Below are 9,583 nucleotides of genomic sequence, written 5' to 3'. Positions count from 1 at the left end.
TGCCAGTCTTGATGGGGGACAAGATACACAAGCCAATGGATAATGATGTCTGGCAACTGGTGCTGCATTTCAGACAAATAGTTGAGTTGATTTGTGCTCCAAAGATAACGACTGGTCAAGTATGTGTGGCGGCACGAGGAGGTGGTTTTGGTTAATGTGATGTTTTAGGATGGTATAAATTAAATGATTGTTGCCAGACAACGCCACCCTGGGAGTTTCACCCAGGGAAATTTAAGTGAACTAACTCATCAGGAGAAAGCACTCATGTCCGTAACAAAGTGAGGCAGAGACAGCAGTTCAAAGGTACCAAAAATATTACTATTTTATTGTTCACAATCTATTTGCTTTAAAAGGGTTAAATGAAATCATTCACTGGGGGAAATTAAAAGGAACCAATCAGGGCTACTAGTGCGGATGGGTCAACAAAAAGGGGATACCTGGAACACCACACGTGCAGCAAAAATAGGAATAAAGTGAAAACTCAAACCAGTGTAGACACAACACAAAAAGGGAAGGGCACCACCACCGGACACCAATCCACCACTGTAGGCTCAGCACCTGAAAGGGGGGAGACCAGAGAAACAGTTTTAGGGATAAAGAAAACAAAATAATAGCAAATCAAATGGCTTACTCAAAAATATACAAAATCACAAATTAAATACAACCCACGATACCCCAAAAGAAATGATCATGAATAAACTCAAAGCCACAAACTAATCAAATCTATGGGTTGCAAAAGAAAAGAAAAATAATAATAATGAACATACAACAACCAACAAACACACAAGATAACAAAGGAACAACAATAAAGCAAATTCCCACACTGTTCTCTCTCATACACACACACACACACACACACACACACACACACACACTTTAAGACGTGGCTGAATAACAAAAGCGACAGCGTTGCCAAGCCACAGGTACGCCCAGGCAGCAAGGGGCAGCACCAGAGACACCCAGCCAGCCAAACAGTCAAAGCCAGGCAGGGCGAGCACGGGCCGAGTCGGCCGTGGCGGCAGTGGGAGCTCAAGCAAGGCAGTAAGGCAAGCAGTCAATCAGCAGCAAGCGGTGTCTGAACACCAGGAGCTCCGGAGAGACACGGTAGCTCCAGCAAGGCAAAGCAGCAGTGGTTTGGCAGTGGTTAGCCGGCGCTGAGCTGCTACATGGACATCTTTACCCTACAATAATAAACAACCACAAACGTAAGAAGCTACAAGTGGCTGGAGGAGAGAGCTACTGTCACTGTACAACATACCGGTCAGGCAGTCCTGGCCAACACGGCGTGGAGAGGAGAGTCGGCGTTGTACACAGGTCGCCACATGTGCAACGCCAAAGAGGAAGACACATGAGAATAAAGCTCACTTACCGGCAGCGAGCAGTGAGCGACGTACGGAGCGGTAGAAGCGGTGAGCAGCATGAGCAGCGTGCGGCCAGCAGCAACACCCAAGCGAGCCTCTGCTACCAGAGGGGCGGAAGTGACGGACGTCTGGAAATGACGTGGCCTGGCCTCCGGCAAGGAAGAGGAAGACAGGTACTCCACGCCCCCCTTTATGCGGCATTCACCCGCCGCAATTGGCCGGGGCCGCCTCCCAAGTGATGTCATGGGAACAATGACTGCGTCCTGCTACATATGTTATGACCCCGGCTCAAGGGAAACAACATGTATTACTCAAACAAAGGTTAGATGCAAGAAAACTAACTTTATTGTAACCAAAAATAACAGGAAAAACAAAATGGTGTCTGGAGACAATGCTGCTGGTCCTGGCTGCAGAGAGAGACTGTGGGTGGAGCCTCACAGGGCTTTTAAGTCCAGCAGCAGGTGCCAGGTAATGAAGAAAGGAGAAACTCCAGGTACACTGTAAAACATGGCACAACAGGTCTTGGATTAATCACTACTACTGTTATCACTAGTAATCACATTTCCATGTGCATTTCATTATTATTGCTGTAATACATCTTTATGTGCTTTCACTCCTGTCAACCATCGCTTATAATTGAATACATTGTGATGTCGTTGATCTGCTCTGTACATGCGACATCTATTGCACGTCTGTCCGTCCTGGGAGAGGGATCCCTCCTCTGTGACCAACAGATCACTAAAAGAAGAGAATCCCCTGCCAAGCCAGGAGGAAGAACAGGCCGACAAAAACACTGCCCGAAAATATGACACAGGACACACAAACCAACCGAGCAGCAGCAGCACTAAAACCAAAGGCATCCACAAACGTGTGCACAAAAACACACCAAAAAGTAGGCTGTGATAACGGCAAACAATAGGCTACAAAGTATCAAGGCACTTCCCCCTCGTCAAAACACGCTTCAATTAACACCGGGGGGGAACAACCATGACATAGTCCACCGACACAAGTAACTGCGTTAAAGACAACAAATCGTAGTCACACGCTGAGGCAAAAACCAGACAAAAGCCTTCAGCGCTCCATCACACCACACTAAAGCCTACAAACACCATTCAAAGCGGGCAAACCACGTTCGGACGAGCCCCCAAATATGTTACGCCCCCCACCTGGAATGATTAAATTAAGGCTCAAGCCAGGGGTTTGGAGGCGCAACATAGAATGGACACCACACAGGATTTAAGTTTCAATCAAAAATGAGTTTTATTGAGTCGGCCAACAGAAGAAATAAACAAACCAAAAGGACTGAAGGCCCCGGCAAAAATGAACAAAAGAATGGGTCGGCGGTGGACCAGCCGCGCAGTGGGCCGTCGCTCCCCGCGTAACCGTAAGATTGGTCTTACAGGAAAAGAAGAAGACTTGGCTACAGGTGCACCACGCTCAGAGGACAGGCGAGGCCTGTCAAAGGCTTCCCTGTGTGTGAGGATGTACTCATCAGCCAAGACAGCTGCGTCAGAGACTGTTGACGCCTTCTGCTCATTAACATAAGTGGCGATCCTGTCTGGTAAGCAGTTCTTAAATTCTTCTAATAACATTAGATTACGCAGACCATCAAAATCAGTGACATCTTTAGACTGACACCAACGATCAAACAGAATTTCTTTGTCGCGACCAAATTCAACATAATTGAGGCAGTCAATTTTCCTGGACCGGCGAAACTTCTGACGATATGCCTCGGGCACCAACTCATAAGCCCTCAGCACAGCTGTTTTGACCTTGTCATAATCCAAACTGAACTCGGGAGACAAAGATGTATAGGCGTCTTGAGCCTTGCCACGAAACACACTCTGCAAAAGCAGCGGCCAAGTAGTCTTAGGCCACTTTAACGTTTCTGCGACACGCTCAAACAAAGTGAAAAATTTATCGACATCCCTCTCGTGAAAGGGAGGAACCAAACGAATACACCTATTAATGTCAAAATCATCTGACTGAGACCCCACAGGTGACGAGGAGGAGGATTCCCTCAATTCCAGCTCCTTCAAACGAACCTGTCTGTCAATATCAAGCTTGCGTGCTTGCAATTCAAAGTCAAGCTCCTTTTCCTTTGTCGCCAAGCGACGCATCTCCAGCTCTAACTCCTTCAAACGAACCTGCATTTTTTTCCCCTGTTAAACGGGCCTTTTTTTGGGGCAAGTTTTTCCTCACTTGAATCGAGGGTCGAAGGACAGAGGGTGTCGTCTCTGTACAGATTGTAAAGCCCTCTGAGGCAAACTGATTTGTGAATTTGGGCTATACAAATAAAATTTGATTTGGATATAACCCCCCCCCCCCCCCCCCCCTCTTAAAATGGTTGCTCTAAGGCAACATCAGACAAAGTTAATGAATAGCTGTACAAGATACGGACACTTAAGACCCTGAGAGGGCATTGGTGAGAACATTGTTCTTTCCCCGGATATGCTTGATGACTAGGTTAAATCCTTGCAGGCACAAGCTCCATCGAATCAAGCGTTGGTTTGAGTTTCTTATCCTGCTGAAGAAAACAAGCGGGTTATGGTCTGACCACCAGGACCTGACTGGAAGAGACATAACATTAAAATGGTCGAGAGCCAACCATAATGGTATCTGGAGTCACAGAGGCAGAGATTTCACGAGCCCTCTGAGTAAGAGGGACCTGCCAGTAGCCCTTAAGGAAGTCTAACTTGGTGACAAAAACTGCAGACCCTACTCTGTCAATACAATCATCTAAACGGGGAAGGGGATAACAATCTGGTTTTCAATCACACTCACCAACCTGACCCTCAACCACATATGGGCCACTAAATCGAGCTGTAAAAAAGTCCTGTAGAATCAAAGACTGAAAAGCTCCAGTATCTCTCCAAATCTTAATAGGTTGCTTGGTTGTAAAATGAGCAAGAGAAACAAAACCATCCATAAGGAAAGACGAAGAGCCAGCCAGCTCACACTTCTGAACTGGTTGGTCCATGTTTTGAGTGATAGAGATTTTCACAGGTTTTAGTAAGGCAACAAGCTTACAAGACACTTGTTTCTTACTCAAGACAGGGTAATCAGCAATAAAGTGACCACTGTTCTTGCAATAGAAACAAGTCTTTTCTAAGGGAGTACTTGCAGTAGCCGACCTTTTATTAAAAGCTGTAGAGACAGTGGGAAGAGGCTTTGAAAACCGAGATCTATTAAACACAGCCCTTCCTTTTTGCTCATCTTGGTCACGATCAAAATTTACCTTGTGTGTCAACACAAACTCATCTGCTAAAACAGCGGCTTTATCAAGAGTAGTCACTTTTTGCTCATTGAGATAAATACACACGGCCTTAGGCTGACAATTTTTAAATTCCTCAAGCAGATCTAATTGTTTAAGATCTTCCTTGCACCAACTATTAAAACTGGTCTCCTTTTCTTTCGCAAAGTCAACATAAGTCTGTTCATCCAGGTTACTGAGGCTTCTGTTCAGTTCTGTTCATTTCAGTTCAGTCCAGACAACTTTATTAGTCCCCGGGGGGCAATTCAGTTCAAGCAGTTCTGGCGTAAAAAAAAAGACAAAACACAAACAACAACCATGGCATAACAACGAGCAGCAGACGACAAACAGGAGTACAATATGCAGATCAGTATCAGACCAAGAATAAGAATAAAGTAATAATAAATAAGAAATTAATAAATAAATAATTAAGTTACAGGGACACAAAGTAACAATGTTACAAAGAGTGGCTGCCACTGTCCATGTTAGGGAGCTTAACTGCAGATGGGATAAAGGAATTGGCATACCTATTTGTCCTCCTGATAGGTGCTATAAAATGGCGGCCCGAAGGCATCGCCATGAACTCAGAGGACAGGATGTGGCCATACTGGGAAATTATTACTTTAGCTTTCTGAACCACCTGCCTCTCCCACAAGGACCCCAAGTCCCTCTGCAGGATGCCAATTACTTTAGAACAGACCTTTACGATGCTGCAAAGGCTGTTTTTGTCCCTTACAGCCAGGCCACCAAACCAGCAGATGAAGGAAAAAGTTAGAATGCTCTTGATAAAAGACTGATAAAACATACACAAGATTTTGTTACAGACTTTAAAAGAGTTCATCTTTCTTAGTAAGTGGATTCTCTGCAGGCCTCGTTTGACAATGGACTGTTTTTGTCAAACTTCAACTGTGAATCAAAAACAGTGCCTAAGTACTTGTAAGTTTCAACAATTTCGACCTCGTTCCCATGAATTGTACTTGCCTTAGGTTTTCCACCATTTTTTCTGAAATCAATGACAAGCTCTTTGGTTTTGTTCACGTTAAGATCAAGGACATTTTCGTCACACCAGCTAACAAAGTCTGGCAGGGCACTACCGTGGTCCGACTCTGACCCTTGGAGGAGAGTCAGAAGTGCTGTGTCGTCTGAGAATTTTACCAGGTAGCTGCCCTCTTTGTGAGACCTGCAACTGTCTGTATACAAAATAAAAAGAAGGGGAGATAAAACGCAACCCTGTGGGGAGCCTGTATTTGAAACCACAACATCTGACAAAGCTCCGTTAACTAAAACCTGCTGCTTCCTATCAGTTAAAAAGTTTAAAAGCAACAATAAGAACCGATCAGGTAAATTAAAATAAGAGAAAAGTCGTTGAATTAAAATATGTGGTTGCATCTTGTTAAAAGCTGAAGAGAAGTCAGCAAATAAAAGTCTCACGTGATTTTGGCTTCTCCAAGTGCTTGTAGATTTTGTCAAGGATGAGGAGTTTAGCATCCTCCACCCCTTTTCCAGTTTGATATGCAAACTGCAAGGGGTCTAATTTATCATGCACTAAAGAGACAATCTCATCTTTCAAGATTTTCTCAAAGATTTTCATAATAAGTAATGTAAGAGCGACAGGCCTAAACTCAGTTAGTTGCTCAGGATTTTTTATTGTGGGGATTGGAATTATTGTTGAGCTTTTCCAAATTGAAGGAAACTGACAGTGATTGACACACATCTGAAAGAGAGTAGAGAAAACTTCACTGAGCTGGTTGGCACAGTACCTCAGTGTGCGCCCACAGACAGCATCTGGGCCAGCAGCCTTCCTTATGTTGGTTTTCTTCAACAAAGCTGTAACCTGCAACGGGGGCGGGACTAGATAAGCATCTGCTTCTCCCGCTTTCCCTTTCGGCCATGTGTACTACCTGATTTTAACTAAGATGATGTGTGATGATGACTGTCTAATAACATGCCGAAATAAATAAATAAATAAATAAACCTGATCTTTGCATGTAACAAAATCAGTTAGCGCTGGCGGTATGCCTCAGGAATGAGGTTATGGTCATAGGTTCTTAATATGGCACCTTTAACCTTTTCATAGTCCTTGCTATCCTCAATGCTTAAAGCAGAGTAAGCTTCCTGTGCTTTCCCCGCCAGAACGCTTTGCAAAAGCAATGTCTAGGCATGTGTTGGCCACTTTGAAATGATAGCCACACATTCAAAATGAGGGAAATACTTTTCAACATTTTTCTCAGCAAATGGAGGTACTAATCTAATGTTTCTCACTACGTCAAACTGAGACGACACAGCACTAGATGAGCTCAGAGCAGCATGTTTAAGTTCAAGTTCTTTAAGGAAACGCTCATGTTCTAAATGCATTTGCTTTTCTTTGAGGAGATGCTCTTTTTGGTTATCTTCTAGTTGCAATTCTTGAAAAGCCAATTCTTTTAACCTCAACTCAATTTCAGCCTCTGATATTTGAGGAGGTACAAGTTGTTGATATGCTGGTGAAGATGATGGCTTAAGGACTTTTTTTCTGTTAGAATAGTCTTAAAGCTGGAGTGTGTAAGTTATTTTAGGCGTCATTTGGTCAAAAATCAATAATAACCTTTCAGCATATTGTAATTCATAGTGTTATGACAGAACACTGCACATCTGTGTCTCCTCTTGGCTCTGTATTCAGGCTTTAAAAAATCAGTGCCGTGACGGCAGTGTTCAGCTAATCACAGTTCATTTTACAGAGCAAGCTGTTTTGGGCGTTCCTATTGGTTGCTCGACCAAAGTCGATGCGCGTTCGCCTTCCATCGGTGGTAAGATGCAATGGCGGACGTCCAGGCAGGAAAAGCCACTATCACGGCATTATCAACAAAGGCATACACGGCTAAGCAAGCCAAAAAAATGAAGACAGATGTAGAGAAACAAGAGTCTAAGAGGGAGAGTGACAATAGACGGAATAAATCGCGTGTAAACACTGGACAAGCATATCTGAGGTGGAGATAGCTGAGCGACAGCATCGGGCTGAAGTTGGATACTGAGCTTGCTGTTCTTCTCCTGGACAGGTGAGCCTCCAATACAAGTTTTACATAGCTAATAATCTAAATGTGTGGTAGTAATTGGCTGTGTAGTTGAAATTACCGTGAATCTAATAAAGCAGGCGGTTTGTGGTCACAATTGATGAGTAATGTTGTAAGTTGATTAGCTTTATGCTAACCGCAGCCAAAGGCTCACGACAGCTACAAGCAAGTCAGAGCCAAAGTCAACGTCAAATGTATTGTCAGTAGCGTTATATGTTCACGACATACAGAGGACGTGTGTCGTGTAGATATGGATGTGTCTGAATAAAGTGGCTGTCTCCGATAGTCCGTGCATGCTGGGGTAATTGACGTGAATATTCCTAGCGCTAGCGCGCGTCCACGAGAATGGAAAGTGAAAGTGTGGAGCTACGGAGTTGAAACAGGGAGGGGAGGGGGGAGCGCAGTTGTTTCCATCCCAGTCTCATGGGGTTTTTCACATATTCTACAAACTCCAGCTTTAAGTGCATCTCTTATACTCTCTTTAAGGCGCTTATCACTACTGGTAATCTCAATGTCATAATGACTAGCAAGACTAAGAAGCTGTTCTTTAGTAAGATGGCAAAGCAACTCCTCTGATGGTGCACTAATAAAGTCATTGAGTGCCGCCATACTAGATAACTTTCCTAAATCAAAAGTGGGAAAAAAACAACAATCAAACAACAATCAAAACTATAGACCAATTGCCTTTACACAAGGTTTCAAATTAAACCAGCATGCACAGTGCACACGACACAAAGTGTCCAATACCACAAGCAGCTAGTCACAAATGTAGTCTCTACTAAATGGTTCTAGAAACCATGATCACAGAAATAGGCCTAGAAAAACCCCCCATCAAGCTACTAAGGTAGCACAAAATATTACCCATACAAAAACCATTACCAAAATGGAACCTGCTGGTAATCGAGAACTAAAGCAAAACAAACTCAGGGAGAACTAGCCTATAAAGTCAAGTTACACACCACCACTTGACAAATCGAAAAAGCTGCACCAAAATACAAAGTTAGGATCCTAGACACGTTACCACAATTGTCCCCCATAAAGCAATAACTACCTCACCTAACTTTATAAATCAATCACTGAGCACAGTGAGCAAATCTCCGAGTGCAAATGATCATCCAAGCAAGCCCCCTGGTACCTGCCTAACTCCAAACGAAACCTAACTAACTTCTGAGACGTGCCTGGCTCGAGGCTTCTTTAAAGCAAAACCTCAGTAAACCTCAGCCATATGACCAAGGCCCTGAAATGCTCGCCCCCACCAGAGAAACATGTCTCCACCCAGGATTGCCTCGAAAATAAAAAAGGCAAAATAACAAATAGTACACCGATGGCAGGACAGATTGCTCTGCCCAGCTGGCACACTCCCTAACTAACCAGGGAGATCACTCACAACCTGAAATCAGAAACACTCGGATACTATACTCACCATACTCACCATGAGAAGACCACAGCTGCTCACAGCCACACTGCCAAACACCACCAAAACTACAGGGTTACACAGTCTAGGGGAGAAAGGGAAAAACATTGTTTTGATCCCAGACGAGCCCCCAATATGTTATGAGTTTATTGTAACCAAAAATAACAAAGGAAAAACAAAATGGTGTCTGGAGACAATGCTGCTGGTCCTGGCTGCAGGGAGAGACTGGGTGGAGGCACACAGGGCTTTTAAGCCCAGCAGCAGGTGCCAGGTAACGAGGAAAGGAGAAACTCCAGGTACACTGTAAAACATGGCACAACAGGTCTTGGACATAACAAGTAGCATACTTGAAAGTTTTGATAGAGGACTACTTAAAAGCAGAAAGGAACACTTCTTAGATGTTGCACCAACAAAGCCTGGTAAGCAAAGGAAAGTGCACCGACCCTAATGTCCAGTGTCCACTGATGTCCCATCTCCCATTGTCTGAGAGCGCACCTGAACACAT

At 44.0% G+C, this 9,583-nt stretch overlaps 1 long non-coding RNA gene across 1 annotated transcript; it reads right to left on the bottom strand.

Moving 5' to 3' along the window:
* Window positions 1-1,683: 1,683 nt before the first annotated feature.
* Window positions 1,684-9,285, bottom strand: LOC311262367. Its single transcript, XR_014623238.1, has 2 exons — window positions 9,097-9,285; window positions 1,684-1,859 (listed from the first exon to the last, which is right to left on the bottom strand). It is a non-coding gene; the product is annotated as an uncharacterized lncRNA (long non-coding RNA).
* Between the last annotated feature and the right edge of the window lie 298 nt (window positions 9,286-9,583).

The sequence above is a fragment of the Pagrus pagrus genome (assembly GCF_965226575.1).
Source record: "Pagrus pagrus genome assembly, chromosome: 9".
In the NCBI taxonomy this organism is placed as follows: Eukaryota; Metazoa; Chordata; class Actinopteri; order Spariformes; family Sparidae; genus Pagrus; species Pagrus pagrus.
The sequence above is the reverse complement of the archived record's forward strand: the minus strand, read 5'-3'. Positions and strand labels throughout refer to the sequence as shown.